Source organism: Benincasa hispida, chromosome 1 (genome assembly GCF_009727055.1).
Source record: "Benincasa hispida cultivar B227 chromosome 1, ASM972705v1, whole genome shotgun sequence".
Taxonomy (NCBI): Eukaryota; Viridiplantae; Streptophyta; class Magnoliopsida; order Cucurbitales; family Cucurbitaceae; genus Benincasa; species Benincasa hispida.
The window spans coordinates 81,514,769-81,540,904 of record NC_052349.1 but is presented as its reverse complement, the minus strand read 5'-3'; positions in this window follow the sequence as shown (position 1 = coordinate 81,540,904).

Sequence of the window (26,136 nt, the reverse complement as noted above, 5' to 3'; positions counted from 1 at the left end):
ATACGGAAAGAATTGTTACTCAGTTGTATTAAAAATTTAACCAAGTATAACAAGAAATTACAAATAACGCAATACAAAATTTATGCATGTACAAAAGAATCAAGTAATAGCTTCTTATACATAGAAAAATAATGAATGAAAATAAAAAGAATGACGCAATAAAAAAAAAATTGTAGAGTTATTGAGGAGGAGGTTCAGGTGGAGGATTTTGATGAAGATACGCGAGGAAGCTCTCTTGGAAATGCAGATGTTGCTGAAGATGTGGAGGTACCATGGGACCATGTAGATATGTCATCAAAGTTGAAATATTTCATGTTGCGCTCCGCTACTTGCCTTGGTTCAAGATGTATCGTATAAATATTGCGTTGAATATTGATCAACATCTGCCTTGTCATAGCAACACTGCGTTGCACTCTTCTTGTCGCTCGTTTACCTCATTTATTCGCTGGCAGAAATAATCATGTTGATGAGAAAAGAAGAGAACGCATTCAACAATTTCAGCACTAAGGTGCAATGGTGGGCTGTACTTGCGATGTTTTCACCATCAATGTTTTGGGGTTGGCAGAAGTGCCTTCACCCAAATCACGTGGTTCAATCAAAATGCGGCAGTGGAGGGGAAAATTGTGGTGAAGATGAAGGGGGATGGAGCTATTGGATATGCGTGGGTGAAGCAGGAGCAAGGAGAAAGGTTGATGAAAATGTTCGGGAGTGGGGAGAGGGGTTCTGTAATAGGGCTTGGAGGGAATGATCAAAGGCCAAAGGTCTAAGATGTTCTTGATCTTGCGGTGATGGTTCTTGGAATTTTTCCTTTCCTTGTCAACCTTGCGTTGTTTCTTAGGTTTCGGCTGCTGCGGCGCATTTAATCGATCATGGGCCTTTCAGGTGGGAGTTCGGGGCAATGTGGGGAATCTTTGAGAAGCATTCTCAAAATCTTGACATTGATGAGGCCATGTACTTTCGGCATTGGTTCCTCTTCAATACCCATACCTAGTGAAAGGCATAAGCTTGAGACTGTCCAAGGAAAGAAATATTGGCCTCTTATATGCCTCACAAAACCTCAAATCTATCTTGAGATCAACTAGCCATATCTATTGGAATACCGCGTGCGATGCAGTATACGGCCATGACTCTATCCCACGAAATTGTTTTGTCATGTGAAGTCGGGATGAGTCGCTGTTTTACCAAATAAACCCAAAGCCGCGCTTCTGGAAGCAGTATTTTAGATGTCAGGGTTCTGATGCCTTTTAAGGAAACTGACCAATGAGTGCCCGGTTGCGTTAATACCTTCAGTTTATCCTCCATCTGCTCTTTTGTGGGATCATCAATGATTTAATTACCCGACGCATCCGGGATGTTCTTCATCAGATATAATTCATTGATGTCCTTTACGCTGAAAGACACCACTTCCCCTTTCATGGTCATTGCATCTTTAGTGCCATGGAGCCATCCATTATAAAAGTCTCGCACTACCATTGGGATGACAATGGATGCACACTGGCAAAATGTTTCTCATCCATGTTCTAATACAACACTTGTGATCAAGTTTGGTAGTGGCATTGGAACAGAGAAGAATCCCATCTCCATCATCATATCATCATTCTCTTTCTTCTTTGATGGTCGGCCCTTAGCCAACGCAGGCTCACTGCTTTCCGCTATTGCTTTGCTCTTCTCTTTTGTCAACGCAAGACGGGATCTTTTTTTTTGTTTCCTTTCCCTTTCCTTGCGTTGTTCTTCCTTCTCCCACTCCGCAATTTCTTCGCCCTTCTTTTCTCGAATGCGCTGAACATTTGCTCGGCGCCTCTTCTCCTTCTCAACCTTCTTTTTCTTTTCTTCTTCCTCTTCTTCTTTCATTTATTTTTCAAATTCTCTTTCAAATTGCTCTAAGGCCAGCAAAATGCATTATTCTTCCTCGAGCCTTATTCTTTCCTCTTCTGCCGATATTGCGTTATTGCGGTGCACCTCCTCATCTTGTAATTTTCTTCTTCAACTACTTGTGCGATGATTTGTTGTGCCCGCAACATCTTCTCTTGTTTTTCTTCCTCCTCTCTTCTTCTCTTCTTCTTCTCTTCTAATGCATTTTGCAAAATTAGTGGGTCAATTGTTGACCCTTGCGGCGCATTCTCCTTGCGACATCGCCTAAGGGGGTGATGTCTGAATCTTCACCATCATCAGTCGCAACCGTTTTTACTTGTGTTATTTCCTCCTCAGGTTGTGTTGATTCTCTCAGTTGCGCTAAATCTCCCTCATCCACCTTTACGGAGGTGGATTCTCTGTCAATTTATGGGCTTTCAGCTCTCTTTCTCCTCTCTTCCTCCTTCTTCAGGCTCTTATCCTTCCGCCTGCGTTCCCTCTTCTCACTCGTTCTTCTTTCTTTTTTCTTGATTGGATTGGCTTCCTCATCTTCTTCAACCCTCTTCTCTTTGATCTTCTTCTTCTTCTTCTTCTTCTCAGCCACTTTAAGTTGCTTCTCCATCACCGCTTCCTCCAAAGCGATCCTGATGGGTCCCTCATAGGACTCTGTTTGAACAGTTTCCTTAGGATCCGAAATGGCTAGGGCGCTCCTTCTCAAAGCTTCTTCCATCTCCTCCTCCAAAGGTAGTGGCTGATTAACAACCCCCTTCGGGCAGCCCTCATTCCTTCTCCATGTTACTCAAAATACTCTCGAACACTTCTCTGTCGTCTCTTCTTTTTATCTCACTTTCAGAAGACAGTGTTCGGAGTGGGGCACTCTCCATGCTCTGCCCCTTTCTAATACGGAATGGTTCGACTGCTACAGGCTTTCACCGAGGTTTTTCGGTGATTCGTGGGATGGTTTGTGGCTGGGCGGCAAGACAACGGTTTGCTGCAAGGATTGCCGCCTCTCTTGCAGTGATTTTGGCTTGTGAGGGTGATGAGGGTAAAGAAGATGGATGGGAAGACTAGTCGGCCATGGACGAACTGAGTAAGAAAGCTGGGAAACTCTTAAGGTTTTAGAAAGAGAGTAAGTCTAGGTATGCAGAGTTGTTAGGGTTTCTATTTGCAAAAGACTCAAATAGGCTCTCAGACGGAGGAAGTGGGAAATTATAGAATGGGCCTTATGGGCCCAATGCAAATTCTGTGGTGGCAGGCCTCAAGGTACTCAAAAAGCCTGTCGCTACGCTCCTCACATTTATGAATCCACGGAGAAGTACGTCCTTTCATCTGCAAAATCATCATTTCCGTGGAAGCCTAAACGATGGATTACTCTATTTGCAAAAAGAATTTATCTTTGGTGTTTTATTCGGATGGGTGCAAGGTTAAGAATCAATGCAATGCTTCCATCAACGCAAATGCATGTATCAGTGCAACACACCCTCCGGCTCAACGCATTTCTGTAGGACGAGCGCACTGGATTTCTACTGGCACAACACTACCTCAACATAGTGCGTTTTCGCTAAGGATGGGCGAAAAATACATACGAGCGCAACACACCCCTCAATGCAATGCATTTAGGTAGGATGAACGCAAAGTGTCTCTTGTTCGCACAAGATGCACCCATCATCGCAATGCATATCGGATGTTGATTGTTATTATTATTTTTATATTATTATTATCATTTTTTTTTTCATCAACGCAAGCCACAAGGATTTTGTGGTAATATTTCTCTTCTTATTAAACAATCATTCACCAAAATTTAAGAATAACGCATTTAATATAGAAAAGTAAGGAAATTAAAGAGAGCACGGAAATTAATGCAAATGAATTAAATGAGAGATAATTTCATAAACAATAAAAGCAAATCTAAGGAAGCAATAAATAACAAAATTCATAAAGAAATAAATAAGGTAATTAAGAAAGCATTTAAACATAGAATTTAGAGATATGGACCAGAAGACAATTTTCCATGAAAAACGCAATCCACACCTTCGTAGGCAATCAAGCTTACCTGCACAATGTCGTCAAGGACATTGTTCCTTCCCGTGAGATCTTGGGGCTTTGGAATTGCTTGGTAGCGTTCCAGATGTTCTATTGCATAGTTCAGCTGCCAACTTCCCAACTTGGATCTCCAAGTTTTTGATTTGAAGACGCCTGCGACTACATTACAACATCATTTTTCTCAATATATTGCTTGAGCAAGGACTCCAATGAATTTCCAAAGGTGTTTGAGGATGATGGTTGGAGTTGCGGTTGTCTCTGTTGACCTTGATTCTGGTTTTGGTGAAAAGGTGGAGGGTTTCCTCGATTCCCGGAGTTGCTGTTCTGATGGTTACTCGGCCCACCTTGGTTATGATTTCCTCCCCAACCGAAGTTAGGGTGATTCATCCAACCAAGATTATAAGTGTTGTTGTACGGATTATTCTNGTTATGATTTCCTCCCCAACCGAAGTTAGGGTGATTCATCCAACCAAGATTATAAGTGTTGTTGTACGGATTATTCTGAATAGCACACACTTGCTACGAGTTTGATGGGTACATTTCAACCACATGGCCCCCTCCACATTGAACACAACTTATTGCGGCCACTTGTGCCGGTGCATTGGATTGTGCTGATCTTTGGGAGAGGGCACCTTGATTAAATGCCATTGATTGTAGAAGAGAGGTCACCGTGGCCATCTGTGCGGCCAAAGTTGTCATTGTATCCGCAGGTACAATGGCATTATCATTTCTTCTTCTCTCGGAGCCTCTTCCTCCATACCCATCATCTACCCAGTCGTCCATATTCTGCGAGAGGCAGTCAAGGATGACCTTGGCTTCAATGTATGTTTTATCCATAAATCCTCCCACAGTAAAGGCATCGGCAATGACTTGCGTTGATCTGTTCAGGCCGTTGTAAAACGTTTCCATCAGAACGCAATCAAGTATCCCAATATGCGGTCAATTCTTCACCAATCTTCTAAATCGCACCCAGGCGGTGCTTAGGGTCTCATTTTCCATCTGCTCAAAGTTCAGCACATTCTTTCGTCTTCTTGCGTTGACTGCTGGAGGGAAGAACTTCTTTATAAACCGTTCCACCAACTGATCCCAGGATGTTATGTCATTTGGCTCCAATGAATGACCCACCTCTTAGTCTTATCCCTCAAGGTGTATGGGAAGAGGTAAAGTCTGATACCTTCTGGGGTTACGCCAGGGATGGAGAAGTTATCGCACATCTTGACAAAGCTGGTCAGATGGGCATGTGAGTCCTCACCTTGTACCACTAAACTGCCCCGTATTCTGAATCATTTGGAGCATGACCAGCTTAATCTCGAAATGTCATTCTCCTCAACTGTTGGACGTGAAATTCCAGACGAGAAGTCATAGAGGTTGGGCGTCGTATAGTTCCTCATTGGGATGTTGCAGTCAGTGGCAAGAAAAACAGAATCTTATGCTGGCTGGTCCACCCCTTGATTTACTTTGGGTGCCACATTATCATTGTTGTTGTTTTTTGCCATATTCACTCTTCTGCTCCTTGCTCTGTTCTGGCGTGCCCTTGCGCGAAAAATACACCTGATCTCTGGGTCAGCTTAGAATTTTCGGATCAATTCCAATACTCATAAATCGTCGAACCGCTCTTCGCGATAAATAGTGAGTACAAAGAGATCTGTCCTGCAAAATACCACAAAAGTATTCAACACTAACCGTTACCAATCCCCGACAACGACACCATAAACTTGACACGGGGAATTTATTATCTTACATCATGTGAACAAATATGAATGTGAATGAATGAATCATGCAAGCTCATATTGCCATAAACTTGATGACATAGAAATGGAATGTAGATGTTGTGTTATCGCTTATGCACATTACTTCAAAATATGCGTTGTTAATGATAGACTTGTAGTATGCGATAGAGTAATGTGTGTCATAAGTTTCCTTGCGCTGAAACCAAGTATAATTCCAATGCAAGTTTCTTAGAATAATCCGAGGTCGAACACGGGGATTGTTTTCGTTAATGCATTACTTTTGTGATACATGCGACCGATTTTTACAATTAATAAAGAATTAGGTTTATACAGGAATCTAAAGTGCGACGAAAATAAAATTGCGTTGATAAAATAAATTGTGTTGAAAATAAAATCCTAACCTAATATGATACAAGATACAAGATACATGATATATGATACTGAGTTCGAGACTGACTGTAAAGTTATACAAAGGATCGTGGTATGCGATGGCAAGTCTTTATGGATGAATCAGAAAGAGAAAGAGTAAATAGTAAAAACACTGCAAGTTTGTTAATTGCGTTAAAAATGCAACTAAGGTTCCGCTTTCCCTTGTTGTACACCTCTCGGTGATCGGTCGCGTTCCCATATCTCTATGGTGAAATAGGGATGAACGTGATGAACGCGAGGTTGCATCCATCTCTGGAAGTACTTCTCGCTTTAGTTAATGCATTCTTCCAACCTTATCTCGATAGGCAGAATAACATCTTCACTTCTGCTCTCACAGGTGAAGATGCGATCGAGCATGCTTTAGCTAACCTTAATTATTTCCTTAACATAAATTAATTTACTTGCTTAATTCTTGCTATTTACCCAGGGAATTAGGAAAATATCATGGTGAAAATGGATTATGGATGAACGGAAATAGACAGAGAGATGACAAAGGAAATTATCATAACATTTAATTCTAAGATTAAGTGTTCGATACATGGCGTGAATGAAGGATTAAGAAGATGAATACAGATGATGAAAAAGAGATTAGAAACAAATACAGAAAAGTGTCAACGTCTTGACACAGATCCTAGACGGAGGTTTTGCTTGCTGGTATGGGGAAGTAATGGAGAGGAGAGCTTCCCTCTCAGGCTTGCTCTTCTAGTAGAAATGACCTTCGTATAGAGTTTCAACGGCGGGGATTGGAAGGATTCTTTGCCCGGAGACTCACATCTCAGCCTTGTCTCTTGATTATCCCGGATCTACTCTGGAAATTGCTTCAGACCAGTCTCTCTCTCGGATCAGAATTTACATGTCTCTATGTATTCAAGTATATCTTTTAGTGAATTTTTAGAAGATATTTATAGGTGAAGCTTGGCTCTTTGACTTCGTGGTCCCCACTTTATGGTTATGGTAGTTCCTAAAATGGCAGAGTGAATATTCCTTCTATTACGTAATCAACCCGTCAGAAATGCACAACTGAAAGTTGTACATCCATTTGAATCCTCTGCAAATTCATTACTCTTTACATCTTTGATCGATCGCCGTATGCGATGTTATTTTTTATTATCGCATGTGGTTGAATTTGCACTGATCGCCAAGCTCTTGATCGATTGTCGCATGTGTCGTCATTGCGTTGATCATCTCTTCATTCTTGAATGTTGGGCACAATGCAACGTAGATGCGTTGTTTATTTTATCTTTGAGCCATTAATGCTTGCGTGACTGGTTTCCTGAAAAACAGAAATTGAAACATCTATTCTACCATCGCAATGGTGTTAGTGGGTATATTGACGACATTTTATAATTCTCGCATTTCTTAGCAGATTTCTATACTATTGACGCAACTTTTTTTTTTTTGCTGCAATATCTAAATTAAACAGTATAAATAACTTGTATTTCTACAAGTTATCACCTACCTGGAAAGGTGAATTAGATAGATTTGATGCATGTCCATTAAAATGTTTAAATGTGACTACTTGAACTTGTTCATATTTCATAGACAACGTTGTTTATGAGCAGAGATTAAAAAGATAGACTAAAATCAGTAGCTGGATTTATCTAGGTTAATGAACCCTAGGTAGAACATTCAATGGGAGGTACTTGAGGCATAAGATGCTTCACTTAAACCTTTCATGTTTCTTCTAAATAATCCACACCATGAGATCTACCCTCGGCCTCGCGGCACCTTTGGCGTGTCCCCCTAACGGATGGTGTTTGGGTAGGTCAATATCAAGGTAGATGGAGAGAGTGTTCATAGTAAGTGGGAGCGAAAAGTGCGACAGCATATCCCTCGGTCTCCCTCATTGGGTTGAATAAAGTTATCACGCATCGCCTCGAGGCACCCTGGGAGTGTCTCCCTAAAGGATGGCAGTTTTGCGCGTTTCTTTATTTGATCTCCTATAAGAGGATAAGGTAACTTAGTCTCTTGTCTTAATCTGCTTCTTCCCTACGGTGGGCTCATTAATGCGGGACTCTAGCACCGAAAGCGAGGGGTCACACTTACGCGGAATTGTTAAAGATTAACAGTTTGGACCAAAAAATGGTGGCTGTTAGGTTCAATTCCAAGAGTTGGTTCTGCCTAATGGTTGAGAATGTCTCATCCCAGCAAAGAGGTAACTGATCACCTCATCGATGATGTTTGTCCTGCCTCACTGAGGCATCATTGCACAATAGAAGTCTATAACTTAGGGTACTTGAAACTATTTTGCAAAATTGATTAGTTTAAAAGTGGTATAGCAAATTCTAATGAAGGTTTGTTTGTATTTTCAGCAACAACTCTTTTTCAAAATGGCAACAACCATGTTGGCTTTGTTAAGCATCGAAAAATTAACTGGCGAAAATTTCGCAACATGGAAACATATGATCACAACGATCCTAATCATTAAAGATCTCATATTCGCTCTCATGGAAGCCTGTCCTTCTATTTCAGCTCCAAATGCCGCTTGAAATGTTTGGGAGGCATAAGAGTGATGGATAAGGGCGAATGAAAAGGCCCGAGCCTACATCTTGGCAAGTCTTTCTGAAGTCTTGGCCAAGAAACATGAGCCTATGGTCTCAATGCGTGAGATCATGGAGTCCCTGCGGGGGATGTTTGGACAACTGTCTGAACAGCTTATGCATAAGGCTCTTAAATATATATTCAACTCCAAAATGGAAGAAGGCACCTCTGTTTGTGAACATGTGCTTAACATGATGGTCCACTTTAATGTGACGGAGTTGAATGGATCTACCATCGATGAGGGCAGCCAGGTTAGCATAATCCTGTATTCATTACCGGAGAGCTTTCTACACTTTTTTAGTAATGTGATTCTTAACAAAGTGAAATATAACCTTACAACTCCCCTCAACAAGTTGCAGACCTACCAATCTTTACTGAAAAGTAAGGGGAGGAAGAAATCCTCCATGACGTTCCATAGAGGTTCGACTTCAGGAACGAAGTCTGCACCTTCTACTTATAACTCTGGAAATGGGAAGAAGAAGAAGGGTGGTAAGGGAAATGGGAAGGTGCCTGCTAACCCACTGCCTGTCGCCCCAAGGAGGCGTCCACCGGTTGAAAAGGGAAAGTGTTTCCACTGCAATCAGGATGGACACTGGAAGAAGAACTGTCCTCAGTATCTGAAAGAGAAGAAAGCAGCTAAGGCCGATAAAGGTAAATATGATTTACTAGTTTTTGAAACTTATTTAGTGGAGAATGATGATTCAGCCTGGATAATTGATTTGGGCGCCACTAACCACGTTTGTTCTTCTTTTCAGGGGATTAGATCTTGGCGACAGCTAGAGGCTAGTGAGATGACGATGCGAGTAGACACCGAACACGTTGTCTCAGCTGTGGCAGTGGGAGGGCTCCAGTTAGCTTTACATAATAGGTTTCTTTGTTTTGAATTATGTATATATTGTTCCCAAACTAAAGAGGAACCTCATTTCTATAAAGTGTTTATTGCAATGTAAATATATTGTCTCTTTTAATGTGGATAAAGAATTTATTTATAAAGATGGTGTTTTATTTGCACAACAAATCTGGAATCGAATTTATATGTGCTAAGGCCGTTAGCCATTAATTCCCTCCATAATATTGAATTATTTAGAACTGTCGTAACTCAATTAAAACGTCGATGTATTTCTCCAAAAGAAAATGGCCAACTTTGGCATCTATGTTTAGGGCACATCAATCTCAATAGGATTGAGGGATTGGTGAAGAATGGACTTCTAAGTGAGTTAGAAGAAAATTCTTTACCAGTGTGCGAGTCTTGCCTTGAAGGTAAGATGATAAACAACCTTTTACTGGAAAAGGTTATAGAGCCAAGGAGCCTCTTGAGTTAGTACATTCTGACCTTTGTGGTCCTATGAATGTGTGAGCCCAAGATGGCTATGAGTATTTTATCAGTTTTACTGATGATTACTCCAGGTATGGGTATGTTTATCTTATGCAACGGAAGTCTGAATCCTTTGAAAAGTTCAAATAGTTCAAGGCTGAAGTTGAAAACGCATTGGATAGACAGATTAAAACACTTCGATCGGATCGAGGTGGGGAGTTTTTGGACTTGGCATTCCAGGACTATTTGATAGAACGTGGAATCGTTTCCCAACTATCAGCGCCGGGTACACCTCAGCAAAGTGGTGTAGCGGAGAGGAGAAATAGGACCTTGTTGGACATGGTTCGCTCGTTGATGAGTTACGCTTCCTTACTAGACTCATTTTGGGGTTTCGCAGTAGAGATTGCGATATATATACTCAACTGTGTTCCTCCAAGAGTGTTGCAAAAATACCTCTAGAGTTATGGAACGGGCGTAAAGCTAGTTTACGTCACTTGCGCATTTGGGGTTGCCTTGCACATGTGCTGGAGGCTAATCCTAAGAAGTTGGAACCATGATCGAGGTTATGCCTCTTTATAGGCTACCCCAAAGGTACACAAGGGGGTTATTTTTATGATTCAATGGAAAATAGGGTGTTTGTTTCAACGAACGCTACTTTCTTGGAGGAGGATCATATAAGGGAGCACAGTCCACGAAGTAAAGTCGTTTTTCGTGAGCTTTCCAATGAAACTACTGAAACTTCGACAAAAGTTGTTGAAGAGCCTGCTACATCAACAAGAGTTATTGATGGAAGTTCATCTAGAAGGTCGATTCCATCTCAAGAGTTGAGGGAACCTCGACGTAGTGGGAGGGTTACGAACCCACCCGTTCGCTATCTGAGTTTCACGGAAATCCTAGCTATGGTAGCAGATGGCGACGTTAAGGATCCGTTGTCTTATCAGAAGGAAATGGAGGATGTTGACCGAGCTGAATAAGTCAAGGCCATGGATCTCGAGATGGAGTCGATGTACTTCAACTCAGTATGGGATCTTGTATATCAGCATGATGGGGTAAGACCTATAGGTTGTAAATGGATCTACAAGTGCAAACAGGGTGCTGATAGGAAGGTACAGACCTTCAAGGCTCAACTTATGGCAAAGGGTTATACCCAAGTAGAGGGAGTCAACTATGAGGAGACTTTCTTGCCTGTTGCCATGTTACAGTCGATACGCATCCTCCTGTCCATTGCAGCTTATTATAATTGTGAAATCTGGAAAATTGACGTCAAAACGGCCTTTCTGAATGGCAATCTTGAGGAGACCATTGTATAACCTGAGGGATTCATAACTCAAGGTCAAGAGCAAAAGGTTTGCAAACTGAATCGGTCCATTTATTGACTGAAATAGGCGTCTCGATCTTAGAACATACAGTTTGATACTGCAATCAAGTCATATGGCTTTGACCAAAACGTTGATGAACTTTGTGTCTACATAAAGATCATCAACCCTTCAGTAGTCTTCTTAGTGTTGTACGTAGACGATATCCTACTCATTAGGAATGATGTAGATCTACTGAATGTAGTTAAGAATTGGCTAGCGACCCAATTCCAAATGAGAGATTTGGGAGAGGTTTGGTTTATTCTAGGTATACAGATCTTTCGGGATCGTAAGAACAAAGTGCTAGCACTGTCTCAGGCATCGTACATTGATAATATGTTGCTCAAGTACTCGATGCAGTACTTCAAGAGGGGTCTACTGCCATTCAGGCATGGAGTCACTTTGTCTAAGGACATGTGTCCTAAGATGCCTCAAGAGGTTGAGGAGATGAGACGGGTCCCATATGCGTCTGCCATTGACAGTTTAATGTACTCGATGCTCTGTACTCATCCAGACATCTACTACACTGTGGGCATAGTCGGTAGGTATCAATCTAACCCTGGCCAGGGTCACTGGACCACAGTAAAGAACATCCTCAAGTATTTTCAGAGAACGAGGGACTACATGCTCATGTATGGTTCTAGGGATTTGATAAGGACTCTCGCAAGTCCACATTAGGTTCAATCATTACTCTTAACGGAGGAGCTATAGTGTGGCGAAGCACTAAGTAGGGGTGCATCGCTGACTCCACTATAGAGGCGGAGTACGTAGCGGCTTGCGAAGCTGCTAAGAAGGTCGTCTGGCTCAGGAAGTTCTTGACAGAACTGGAAGTCGTTCCAGATATGTCTAGGCCCATTACCCTATGTTGTGATAATAGTGGGGCAGTGGCAAACTCCAAGGAGTCGAGAAGTCACAGGCGCGACAAACACATAGAGCGGAAGTATCATTTGATCCGCGAGATAGTGCATCGAGGGGACGTGATCGTCACGAAGATCGCTTTGGAGCACATTATTGTTGACCCGTTTATGAAGGCTCTCATGGCTACAGTGTTTGAGGGTTACTTACGAATCATGGGTCTACAGGATCACCCATGGCTAGACTAGGGCAAGTGGGAGATTTTTCGAGCTTTTATACCCTAGTTTATTGTTTTGTATTAGTTTTATGTACACCCCATTTCGCTTTAGGACAAGTGGGAGATTGTTAGGGTTTATGCCCTACAGTCTCGTGTCCTGTAGTTTGTACGAATGCTTGTGTTATATAATATATGATATTTACTTCACATCTTTTTTTTTACTCAATTGCATATATTATTTGATTTACCACAAACCAATAAACATAAAATCCCTGGCTATCTGTATGTGGTGACATATAAGTGGATCATGTCTTGAGTGATAACCAAAATGGTCTGAGTATATGGATATAGGAGGGAAACCTTATCCTGGTAACGCTACGGATGCGGCCTGCTTTGTGGAACGGTCACAAGTGTTGTGACTTGTCACAGATGGTCTAATCTTGATAATTCATGTTGGGGACATGCGAGCGGGGGCGTCCTATACAAAGAGTTTGTATAAGACCTGACCACAAAGTGTTAACGTCTCATTATATAATACCGTTCATGACAGAGACTTCACTTCACTAGAATGACCATAGGTAACATGACCTCAATCCTGATTGAGTTGGGAACTCCTGCCATTGAGGGTGGTTCTTTGATTTGTATGGGTGCGAGTGGCTAGGTCGCCGATTCAAACCTACCATTTTGGGGATTCGTCTGATTTGGGAGCTGGGAACTCAACTACACAAGATGGAATTCACTCCCTCCCCGAGGCAGAGGTAAGTAGATAGATAGCTCCCTTAAGGACTGATTTCGGGGCTTAAACAATGTGGTGCCACACACCTTCTCTTGGCCCGAGAGGTGTTCACACATAGTTGGACTATATTGTATTGTTCATTAGAGGAATTAGTGGTACTTAAGAAGTGAGATGTACCTACAGGGACAAAATGGTAATTTGACTTAGCTGTACTTACGAGCGTCTATAAAGGATCATCGTACTCATGATTGGTTATATCCGATGGACACAGAAATATATCTGTGGTAAGAAGAGTTCAGCTATTGATCTTTAGTGGAATTTCTGACAGTTAACAGATGGTGGATCTCGTGGCTAAAGAGTTTAGTCAGCTATTCACGGACTGTTGGAGCTTCGAGCCACAGGTCTATTAGGTCCCCTGGGTAACTTGGATAAAGTCGAGAATCAGTATTTGGGTTAATTTGAAATGTTCAAATTGACAAGAGGAAATCCGATTATATATGATATAATTGGACTGGTTAATTATATATGATATAATTGGCTAAATGTATAAGATACATTATTTTAAAGGAAATTAGATATAAATATGATTTATATCAAGTAGAGGAAAAATTACTATAGTAGATATGTGATATCAAACTATAGGGTAAGAATATAATATGATTATATTTATTAATTATTTAATTGGCCTAAAATTTCTCTCAGACGTGCGGTAGTGGGAAAAACCGCGTCGGTTTTTGTAACTAAAGAATAAAATGAAATTTTGTTTCATTTTGAAAAGGTTCGAAAATTCTTGGCGTCGATGTGGAAACGTAAACGATCGCATATGTCGGGAGCCTATACGATAGTTGCTCAGTGCCTAAACAATCGCACACCTCGCCCCTAAACGATCAGATAACCTTCCTAAACGATCGTATAGTGTGCCGTGTTTTCTAAATGATCGTCTACCCTTTCCTAAATGATCATTTAGTAAAACCTACACGATCGTGTAGCTTCTTCTAAACGATAAGCATTTAGCTATATGATAGCTTCCTTTTCTCTCCCACTTACTTATCGTCTACATGATTAGTTCTTTCTCCAACCTCTACCAAACTCACCAAAGACCACTCTTTGGATTCTCACTTCGAGAATACCAAGGGCTCCATTTTGGTGGTGTCGTCCCCACTGTGTTCACTCGTTCGTGATAGTTCGTGGTGCTACCATTCGTGATACTGCAGATGATGCATTTGCTGCTGTAGACGACGCATTTGCTATAGATTGCATAGAGGTCTTCCGCTATGTTTGAGTTCCAGAGCTTGAAGAGTGTCTTCAATTGGTATGAGAACTCTTTCCCTTACTTTTTAGTGTTCAAAGCATGTCGTTAATTACTGTATATTTGCATAACTTATGTTCGAATGTATATGGTGTATTTCGGTCACGGTGAAATTGGAAAGATCTGAATGCGCTCATGGATGCTCTTCGTTAAGAGTTCCTTCAGAAGGAGCTTTTAAGCAAGAATGCATTGCAGATTCCACTATGGAGGCTAAATATGTAGTTGCTTGTGAAGCAGTAAAGGAAGCAGTTTGGCCCAGGAAGTTCCTAAACGATTTGGAAGTGGTTTCAAATATAAACTTGCCCACCACCTTATTGTGTGAAAACGATAGGTTAATAGCCAAATCTAAAGAACCTTGTAGTCATAAACGAGGAAAGCATATTGAGAAGAAGTATCACCTAATAAGGGAGATTGTGCAACAAGGAAATGTGATCGTCATAAAGATCGCCTTGGATCACAACATTGCTAATCCATTTACTAAGGCTCTCTCAGTTAAAGTGTTCAAGGGTTATCTAGAGAATCTAGGCATACAAAACATGTACATTGTATAATTTAGAGTATGTGGAAGATGTGTAATTGGTATATGGACGCCCTAGTTTATTGTATTTATTTACTATATTCCCACTATTTTGGATTCTAATATTATGTACAACCCAACTAGAGTTTTAGTTCAAGTAGGAATTTGTTAGATTTTATGCCGTAAAACTTGTAGATAGTAAATATTATTAATTGACCATCATCAATAAAGAGTTATCGATGTCAATTCAATAAATGTTATTGATTGTGTTGTATTTTATTTTGTCTCAATAACCCTAAATCCAATAAACTAACATCCAAGGCTACCTTATAAGTCTTGAACTGTATCTGGAGACATATAGGGATCAATTTTCAAGATATAGCCTAAATGGTCTAAATCCAATAAACTATCCTGGTGATACTATGGGTATGATCCACTGTAGGAAGTATCAGCAGCAGCGGATGCAACAAGGATCATTTAAGCACTCTAATTCATTAATTTTGGCAAAATATAAAGCATGCTCTTGTAGAAACAAGTGAGTTTCATGACATACCTTTGTGGAACTTCTTCAAAGCTCAATCTCCAGCTGTAATCTTCTCCAAATCTTGTTGTAAACCACTCAAGATCTTCCCCACTATTCTCTTGGTGCTCTAGATTGAGTTGTGGGACTCAAAACAAGCTTGAATCAAGGGATTATGGAGAGTTTCTCACAGCAGCAATCTTGTTGAAGAACATTTTCTTCACCACGAATTTTTAGCTAAAATTCTCTTGATCTCCTACCTTAAATTCACTCTAATCTCTCCAATATATTGCAGACCATCATGCAAGGAAGAGAGCTACATGAGTTGCAGCTCATGCTTGGAATTAATGAAGAAGAGGAAATGGATATTATGTGAGCATAAAGATGGATAATGGAATATCTCAATATGCCATTTTTGCATGGTATTTTCCAATTTTTCAATTTTATCTCAAAATAAAAACTTGATTTTTTTATTTAAAAAAAAATCCAATTTGATTTTAAAACTGAAAAAATATGATTTTATAAAATTAATTTCATAAACTAATTTTTAAATAAAACTTTATTAATTTAATATCAAATATTAAATTAATTTTTACACATATCCATCTTTATATATTTAAATCATATTTAAATATAAATTCTCCTATTGTTTAATTCTCAAATTAAACAAGTAGTTATATCTCATATAAATACTAATTCCCTTAATTCTAGTTTGAACGTTTCAAATTATCACGTTATTCTATAGCTAGTCCAATTACGAGCTAGTTAGGGGACTTCACGTACCTACAGATCATAGGCTCCAACGATCCGAGATTAATTGGCTAAACTCATCAGAACAGATTAATCCCCATTTGTTAACTAATGGATCACTCCACTAAAGCCTATAGTTGCACTTCCCTCACTGTAGATATATTATGTCCACATGATTTAACCATAATCAGTAAGTCGACCTTTCACAGGTTATTCGTAATAACGACTGGATCAAATATTTGTTTTACCCCCGAGATTATGTCTTATTCTTCAAGTTCCTACTGATCCTCTAATGAACAACTGGTTTGTGATCTAATCACTAAACCAAACTCTCTCAGCCCAGTGAGAGGGTGGGGCCTCTTGTTTAAGACCTAGATTCAGTACTTGAGAGAACAACCTTTCTCCTATCCCTAAATCGAGTAGGCGTGAACTCCGTCTTGCACCCTATGTCCCCAACTATCTATTAGGTCTTACCCCTAAAATGGGAGGCTTATTGAGCCAGCGCTGTTGAGCCAACCCTCACCTATGCAAATCTAAGGATAATCCCGAATAAACAGAAGTTCATAGTGAGCTCAGGATTAAGATCGAGTTACCTAGGTCATCTAAATGAAATAGTCAGTCTTATACAATAAACAGCGTTATAAAGTAAGAATGACTTATTTCTTGGTCCGATTTTATGCAAACTCATTGCATAGGACGCCCACACTCCTCATATCATAACATGTACGAATTAGGATCACATCGTATGTAGCACTTTACAACTCTTTGTAACAACTACAGAGTAGGCCGCATCCAATAGTATTACCAGAATAAGGTACCCAGTCTTATTCATGTATTATAGATCATTTTGACTATTCACTCGAACCCGATCCACTCCTATGTCTCCACATAAAGTTCAAGTACTCATGTAATAGTCATGGGTCTTAGTTTATTGGATTTAGACTTTTATATAATTTATAAAATCAATAATAAGTTTATTGATTATAGAAAATGTTTATCATTTTACAAACTACGAGTTTTAGGACATAAAACCCAACACCCACTTTGTATTTGATACAAATGTAATGAACCAACGCGTTTGTGTAGGTGACATGTGAGTGGAGGTATCCTATGCAATGAGTTTGTATAAGATCAGACCGTAAAATACCACTAGATGTAACACCATTAACTAATTTGGTTTCTATTTCAATTGGATGACCTAGGCAACTTAGTCTTAATCCTAAGTGTATTATAAACTCCTGTTCATGAGAGATTGTACTTTGATTTGTATGGATGAGAGTGGCCAATTCGCCGACTCAACATGCCTACCATTTTGGGGACAAGACCAAGTGAGAAGCTAGGAACATAATAATACAAGATGAAATTCACTCATTCCCGACTTCAAGGTAAGTAGATTAGTGTTTCCTTAAGTGGTTTCTTCAAGACTTGAACAAAGAGCTCTTCTCACTGGCTCAAGAAAGGGTTTATGTTTATTGGTTGGACCATAAACAGGTTGTTCATTAGAGAAGCACTGGTACTTAAGGAGTCAAAGGTAACCCAAGGTTAAAACAGTAATTCGACCCAATTGGTGTTACGAACACTCGTGAAGGACTAACTTATTGTTATTGGTTGTATCCATGGACACTGAAATATATCTACAGTGCGAAAAATACAGCTATCAGTCTTTAGTGGAGTGCTCGATAGTTAATGAATATTGATTAATTTAATTAATTAATCTAATCTGTATATTTATAAGGTCCCCTTGTTAGCTCACTAAAGGAAAAGAAGAGTGATTTGAATTGTTGAAATCAATCGATGGAATAACATATTAATGAGATTAATATGATATGGTTAATTATAGATCTAATCTATAATTAAGAGAGAAGTATTTGAATAGGATTCAAGTATTAAATTCTTATGAATTTGATTCGTAATTAATTAATTAATTAATTTTGAGAGGGGAGGTAAATAAACATGTTTATTAATTAAATTAAATATATATACTGAATTAGATTTAGTATGGTTATTTAATTAATGGGCTAATTAATTAAATAATGGTTATTTAATTAAATTGGCCCTAAGGGTAATTTTGGAAAGCCATGGAGAAGTTCTCCATATAAATTTGTTATCTTGCCCAAATTAGGGTAAGAGAATTCATTTGGTGAAATGAAACTCTAGCCTCCAAATTAATCTCCCTTCAAAATTTCTCTTCTCCATATTCTCTATTCTTCTCTCTCATCCAAGGTGTAGAGATCACTCTTCTACCCTTTGATTCCTAAGAGAACAACAAAATCGCACTTACGGTGGTGTCCATTGTTTGTTGGAGAATCATTTTGGAGAAGACGACGGGAAAATCATGAAGAGTTCGGGAATTAACGAGGGTATGTGATATTCTTCTTCTCATTTTCTACTCTTCAATTAGCATGCTAGTTTATTACATATTTATCCCCCGGTTTGGTTCTTTTTTTGTGCTTATTTTGTTTTATTTAAACTAGAAAATCGAAAGCAGGGCGTTCACACACATTCGCTTGGGATTTGATACATTCAGCTAGTATGAGATGATTGTTCAGTTATGACTTAAAAGAAATCAATAGATGTTAAAAGTTACTTAACACCATCTTATCTTATGAAAGGACTGCTAAGAAAGAATAAATAGTTTAAAGATCTTTAAAATTGATGAATTATGTAGTGTTATGATATGACAGTGTAGATAGTAAAGGATGTATCTATCTAAGCCAGAGAATAAAGTAATATAGTCGAGAATTCGCTAAAGGTGATATGTTTTGGCATTAGGTAATGAAGTTGGTGTTAGAACGAATAAATTCCCTCACAAGACATGCACTCAATGTTCTATTTTTGGTAGCCAATGCAGGAAATGAACGCAAACGCTGAAACCAGACCATCGCATAGACAACTGCATACGAAGAAACACTCCATCGCAAGGCAAACGTATCAATCAATGCATGGATGTTGCAGTAATCAACCATATGCGTCCATCGCATGGGAGTTGCGTGCGTCAAATGATTGCAATCATCATGTAGAGTTGCGATGTTAAGCGAATGCGGCCATTGAATGATTGCGGCTATGCGACAACGCATTATGATCTAGACAAACTGCATGAGAAGATGCTGAGAGTTCTTCACCTCCTTCATCCATTCCAAGTGACGACCGGAGCTAGATCTCGGGAGAGTCAGCTCCTCTGCCCATCCATGGCACCACCGGCAGCCTTGACGCGTATCTGCTGGAAGTAAAGTTTTGCTTCCAGCCGGTCATTTCCTTTCCTTTCTTTTTCTATATTGTATTGTATGACATTTTGAATTAAAAAAATTAATACAATGTGTTTTTCAATGCATTTCTCTATTCCTTCAATTTCATCTCCATCTTCTTGCTTAGCATCTTTACGTTCATTACAACACTTAGTGGGAGTGCTTGGTATTGCATACTTATTCATGTGGATTAGGAATATGAAGCATATAGCAACCCACCGAGAGGTGTGCGTTGCGCAAGTGTGTGAGTAACCTTATTTACTTAGTGTGAAGCTGCTGCAACACCTATCTATAGGCTAACGCATTGCTTGTCTATGAGTGAAGTCAGCAACAATCAATTGCCCGGGAGGGTAAGTGGTTGGACGCATTAAGCAAGGTATGCGTTGTTCACTAGGGATAGTAACAATCTTACGTCAACCAAGTTCATGCGTTCGTCTTGTTTTATGTTGTGCCCAACACCCCTTTAGAGCTACTCGAGAAAGAGTCTAAAGAAAGAACCTAATGACTCGAGAGAGCTAGGTTAGAATCTAGACTCGAGTGAGCGAGATTAGATCGACATAAGCAAGAGATAGGGATTTAGAGATAAGCTCTGTTTGTCAACACTGCATCGCATGCACCCTAGGAATAAGAATGATGATATGTGGTCGCCTTGTTTGTGTATCATCGCATAGACAAGAATTAAAGGCTTATGTGAAGGCCCTATAGATACCTCTGCACATACATCGCATGTGTTCTAGCATTAGAAGTCGTAGCATTGTCACCGCTAGGTGGTTTACTATTGTATGAGTGTTGCATGATCGCATTAGTTTGCATTGACTAGGGTTGCCTTTACGGTCACTCTTAAGGGTTGCAATGAAAATATCTCCGCATTTTATCTACTTTCTCATACATTTGTTTCATGTCAAGGTTTGTCGCATCTCTACCTTTCATGCATATTCTCATTGTGTTGTCTGATAGATAAGAGTAGGAGTAAGATTAACTTAACAACATCCCAGATTAACTTAACAACATCCCCTCCATTCTTTTATTCAACCGCCACATGCACAATCACCACAAACATATAGTTACAAGTCCCTGTGTTCGACCTCAGATTACTCGAGAAACTTGCGTCCATGTTATACTTGGGGTGAATGCAAGAAAACTTGTGGCAGGATGCATGGTCATTGCATACATTTATTAACGCAAATTCATTCCAACGCATGATCATCGACGCATGACTATCAACGCATATCTTAGGAACATACATCGCATACCGTGTCCAAGGGAAGTTGGTTGTCGAGTAAAATTGATTTCCAGTTTCCCGTCATCAAGTTTTTGGCACCATTGTCGGAGACTTGGCAACTAAATGTTTGTTAAGTTTTGTGTCTCTGCGAGCAAACTTTTTATCTTGGGAGTATTGCAGCTTGTGTGACCAGGTTGCAAACAATATTGAAGTGTAGGCGATGCACTGAAAGCCAATGTTGACCCCAAGGTAGAAGAACAATCAGTCGCAAAAGAACTGAAGGAAGTTCTAAGCTTATGGTGGCCAACATGCGCCCAACAATTGCCGGAAGTTCCAATGGTCAGGGCAACTTGACCCAAGCAGTTGAGAGTCATCTCTTGCATGGAAGACTCCTTGCGGTGACAACACTTCTATTTTTCCAGGGACGTCTTCTATTCTATCTTTACTTTGTTTTCTTAGTATAGGTTATTTCTATTTTAACTTCATTGTTATTTTGGATATATGGCCGCTTCCTTGGTTGTGGTACGATTGCTCTTGTAGGTGTAACAATAAGTCTCCTCGGTTTGTAGTTCAACGAAAGAGTTCCTTTCACCCTTCAACACATGGCTTCAATCGCGTGGATTCTAACGCATGAGCACATGCGTTATTCTGCCTAAGGTCTTTTCTTGTTATCTTGTATGCCTTATCCTTTTGAAATTCTTTTCCCGATTGCGTTGTTTTGCGATGTTTCTATGATGGTACGTATAGTTCACCGCATTCTTCTAACTAATCAACGCAAGGCATTCTTTACTTTTATTAGCTTCTTCAAATTTTGAAAGTCCGAAGTTCTATTTTGTGCAAACCTTTATTCAAACATTTATTATCGCATTCTTGTAATTTTGTTCTTAGCTTTGTGGTGAGAACACTGCCAACCTCTAAGTTTGGGGGTGGTAGCGGTCTTGGAGAATTGCGTTTATTACATTGTGATCATTAAAAAAAAAAGTTGAAGTGAGATTTTGGGAATAATAACTCCACTATCAATGCAATGGGGAAACCTCTGTTGATAAGAGTTAAGCTATGAAAGGCACTTGCTCGAAGTCGGATGTCCGCATAACACACGTGGGGGCAAACCAAAACGAAGGCAAGACGCCAGGATCAGCGCATTAGCATAACTCCTCTGTCCAGCGAAAGCAAAATCAAAAGAGACAAGAGTTGAAGTTGAATATGGAACGCAATTGAAGTTGGATACCTGGATGACACACGTGGGGGTAAACCAAAACGAAAGGCGTAACCGGGTTCAACGCCGCATTTGAATAAACCATCACAAAGTTTTGAAGTATTTTGAATGAACGCATTCTCAAAAGCTAAACACAAAGTTCCGGTGAATGAATAAAAGTTTTTGAGCAAATGCTTGCCGGATTTAACTTAGAAAAGATCTTTTTGAAGAAGTAGCCAAAGTAGAGGAGAGAATTGCGATGATGGTCAAAGGTGTGTGTAAATTATATTCTGAGAAACTGGTCATCGCAAAGGAAAGCATGAAGGTGAGTTAGAATTTCTTAAGTATAACGCATGCTTGAGGACAAGCATGATTTTAAGTTTGGGGGTGTGATGACATGCAGAAATGCATGTCATCTTAGACCTTTTACTTAGAATTATGAAGGTTGTTAGGCAGAATATACATCGATCATGATAGGAATTCACAAGAATATGAGCTTGCGTCGATCAGCATGTCCAATCTCAGCTAACCCGTTATTTTACGTTAATTAAGCGTTCAATGTTCTATTTTTGGTAGCCAATGTAGGAAATGAATGTAAACGCGGAAACCAGACCATCGCATAGACGACCGCATGCGGAGAAACACTCCATCGCAAGGCAAACGCATCGATCAACACACGGATGTTGCGGTAATCACCCGTATGCGTCCATCACATGGGAGTTGCGTGCATCAAGTGATTGCGGTCATCATGTAGAGTTGTGGTATTAAGCGAATGCGGCCATTGAATGATTGTGGCTACGTGACAACGCATTCTAATGGGATCAACGCAAGGTAGGTGGAATGAACGCATTAATGCATCTACCTCGAGAAAATCTAAAGTTGATGTTGACATTTCACCTACCACGCTGTTAGTGGCAGAGGTTTAAAAAAGGACTAACGCCCCGAACGTCAGACTCAGAGCAGTCCAATTAATGTTGTCGGCGACCCAAGCTTTATAAATAGAAGTCGATGAGCTGAAATTCATTTTATCCAGGGTTTTCACCCAAGGTTGAATCCAAGGTTCTTGCCTGAGGTTCGCCTGGGGCAAATCCTTGTGATCCAGACAAACTGCTGAGAAGACGCTGAGAGTTCTTCACCTCCTTCATCCATTTCGAGTGATGACCGGAGCCTTCAACCAGAGCTAGATCTCGAGAGAGTCAGCTCCTCCGCCCATCCATGGCACCACCGACAACCTTGACGTGCATCCGCTGGAAGCAAAGTTTTGCTTCCACTCGGGCATTTCCTTTCCTTTCTTTTTCTATATTGTATTGTATGACATTTTGAATTAAGAAAATTAATATAATGTGTTTTTCAATGCATTTCTCTATTCCTTTGACTTCATCTCCATCTTCTTGCTTAACATTTTTACTTTCATTACAACACTTAGTGGGAGTGCTTGGGTATTGTATACTTAGTCATGTGGATTAGGAATATGAAGCATGTAGCAACCCACCGAGAGGTGTGCGTTGCGCAAGTGTGTGAGTAACCTTATTTACTTAGTGTGAAGCTGCTGCAACACCTATTTATAGGCTAACGCATTGCTTGTCTATGAGTGAAGTCAGCAACAATCAATTGCCCGAGAGGGTAAGTGGTTGGACGCATTAAGCAAGGTATGCGTTGTTCACTAGGGATAGTAACAATCTTACGTCAACCAAGTTCATGCGTTCGTCTTGTTTTATGTTGTGCCCAACACCCCTTTAAAGCTACTCGAGAGAGAGTCTAAAGAAAGAACCTAACTCGAGAGAGCTAGGTTAGAATCTAGACTCGAGTGAGCGAGATTAGATCGGCATAAGCAAGAGATAGGGACTTAGAGATAAGCTTTGTTTGTCAACACTACATCGCATGCACCCTAGGAATAGGAATGATGATATGTGGTCGCCTTGTTTGTGTATCATCGTATAGACAAGAATTAGAGGCTTATGTGTAGGCCCTATAGACACCTCTACACATACATCGCATGTGTTCTAGCATTAGAAGTCGTAGCATTGGCACCACTAGGTGGTTTACTATTGTATGAGTGTTGCATGATCGCATTAGTTTGCATTGACTAGGGTTGCCTTTGCGGTCACTCTTAAGGGTTGCAATGAAAACATCTCCGCATTTTATCTACTTTCCCATACATTTATGTCATGTCAAGGTTTGTCGCATCTCTACCTTTCATGCATATTCTCATTGTGTTGTTTGATAGATAGGAGTAGGAGTAAGATTAACTTAACAACATCCCCTCCATTCTTTTATTCAATTGCCGCATGCACAATCATCGCAAACATATAGTTACAAGTCCCTGTGTTCAACCTCGGATTACCCGAGAAACTTGCGTCCATGTTATACTTGGCGTGAACACAAGAAAACTTGTGGCAGGACGCATAGTCATCGCATACATTTATTAACGCATATTCATTCCAACGCATGATCATCGATGCATGACTATCAATGCATATCTTAGGAACATGCATCGCATACCGCGTCCAAGGAAAGTTGGTTGTCGAGTAAAATTGACTTCCAATTTCTCACCATAAAAAACACATGTCAAGCATGAAACTAAGGTTGTTGATGGATGGAAAAAAAAAAAGTGGATTTGAGAGGTTAAGAAATTGTAAAGGATTGAATTCAAGATACTTCAAAGGTGTTTATGTTTTGTCTATGCCTTTGTTGTGATGAAAGGACTCAAGTTTAATTAGCTATACTAAGAGGGAGGATAAGTATCTCGAGTTTAAAAACAATGTTAACTTGTGGAGGATACTCTCTTCCAAAGTTTGAAGTTTGGAATTGAATTGTAGATTATTATAGATAATCACATGACTTGCTTGGTATAGAAATTATATTTCACTTGGGAAATAGAAAGCGCACCTTAAAATTTGTTGGCCTCAACAAAGATAAGTGTGAAGGAAATTCATATTTTGAGATCAAAGACTAAGTTTGGTTTGACTTTCTAAATTACGAGTTGGATGTTTACGAGCGTTTGGGTTTAACTTGAACTGTCTTTGCTTTGGAATTTTGAAGATGTTATTTAAATGGAGAGAATGTATAAATCTTTATGGACAACTAAAGTTTGAAGTATTTATTCATTTAGATTGTCCCGGATAAATTGAGGTTAATTATCTTAAATTGTTGGGCTTTAACTTCTTTTAGTTTTTGGATTTTGGAGCCAACTTAAAACAATCGAGGAGATAATTAATTTTACGTAGTTTTAAATTGATTTAAATATTTGGAAGGATTTCATTTGTATCAAATTAATAGATTTTATGTCTTTTAATTTTGGTTTTTGGAGTCTAAATTCAGGTAATTTGAGAAATTAATTATTTATTAATTTGATAGAATCTTTAAAGATTTTGGAGACATCTTTTTAAAATTTTAAAAAGATAAATCAAATATTTTATCACAATATCTCCAAAGATTCTATCAAATTAATAAATCAATTAACTCCTCAAATTACTTTAATTTAGGCTCCAAAAACTAAAATTGAAGGGTATGAAATCTATCAATTTGATACAAATTAAATCATTCCAAATATTTTAAATCAATTTAAAACTACATAAAATTAATTATCTCCTAAATTGTTTTAAGTTGGCTTCAAAATCCAAAAACTAAAGGAAGTTAAAACCCAACAATTTAAAATGATTAATCCCAATTTATCGGAAATTTATATGGATGATCCAAAAATTGGGCAAAAAAATATCAAATGACCCAATTTTTGGGAAAAAAATATCAAATGATCATTTGTTAATGTCAAATTTGGGTGAAATTACCAAAATATACTTGTGTGCATGCAGAAAAGCATCTCTCTAATTTTTTTTCTCACTGACAAATCACTACTCTCTCTATCCCTCGCTTTCTATTAGTCTCGGACTCTTTCGCTCCCTCTCGGTCTCGACCACTCTCATTCTCTCCCGGTCTCTTTCCTCCTTTTCTTCCACACAAAATCACTTCTCTCTCTTGCTTCTGCTCACTAGAGTTGGTCGCGTCAGAGCTGGTTGCTTGGACTCGTTGTGCCGAAGAAGAAGAAAACGTGCAAGGGAGAAGGGAGTGGGAGAATCTCGCTCTTGCTCTCGTTCGCTGGAGAAGGTGCAGTGCCAGACAAGGGTGATCATGCCAGAAAAGAAGAAAACTCGCTGTGGTAAAGAAGATATGAAAAAGAAGAAGAGGAAAAAAACCCAACCGAAGAAGAAGACGACTTGCAAAGATGAAGAAGATGTGAAGAAGAAGAAGAAAAAACCCAATCGAAGAAGAAGACAACGTGAAAAAAGAAGAAGAAGACGACGACAGA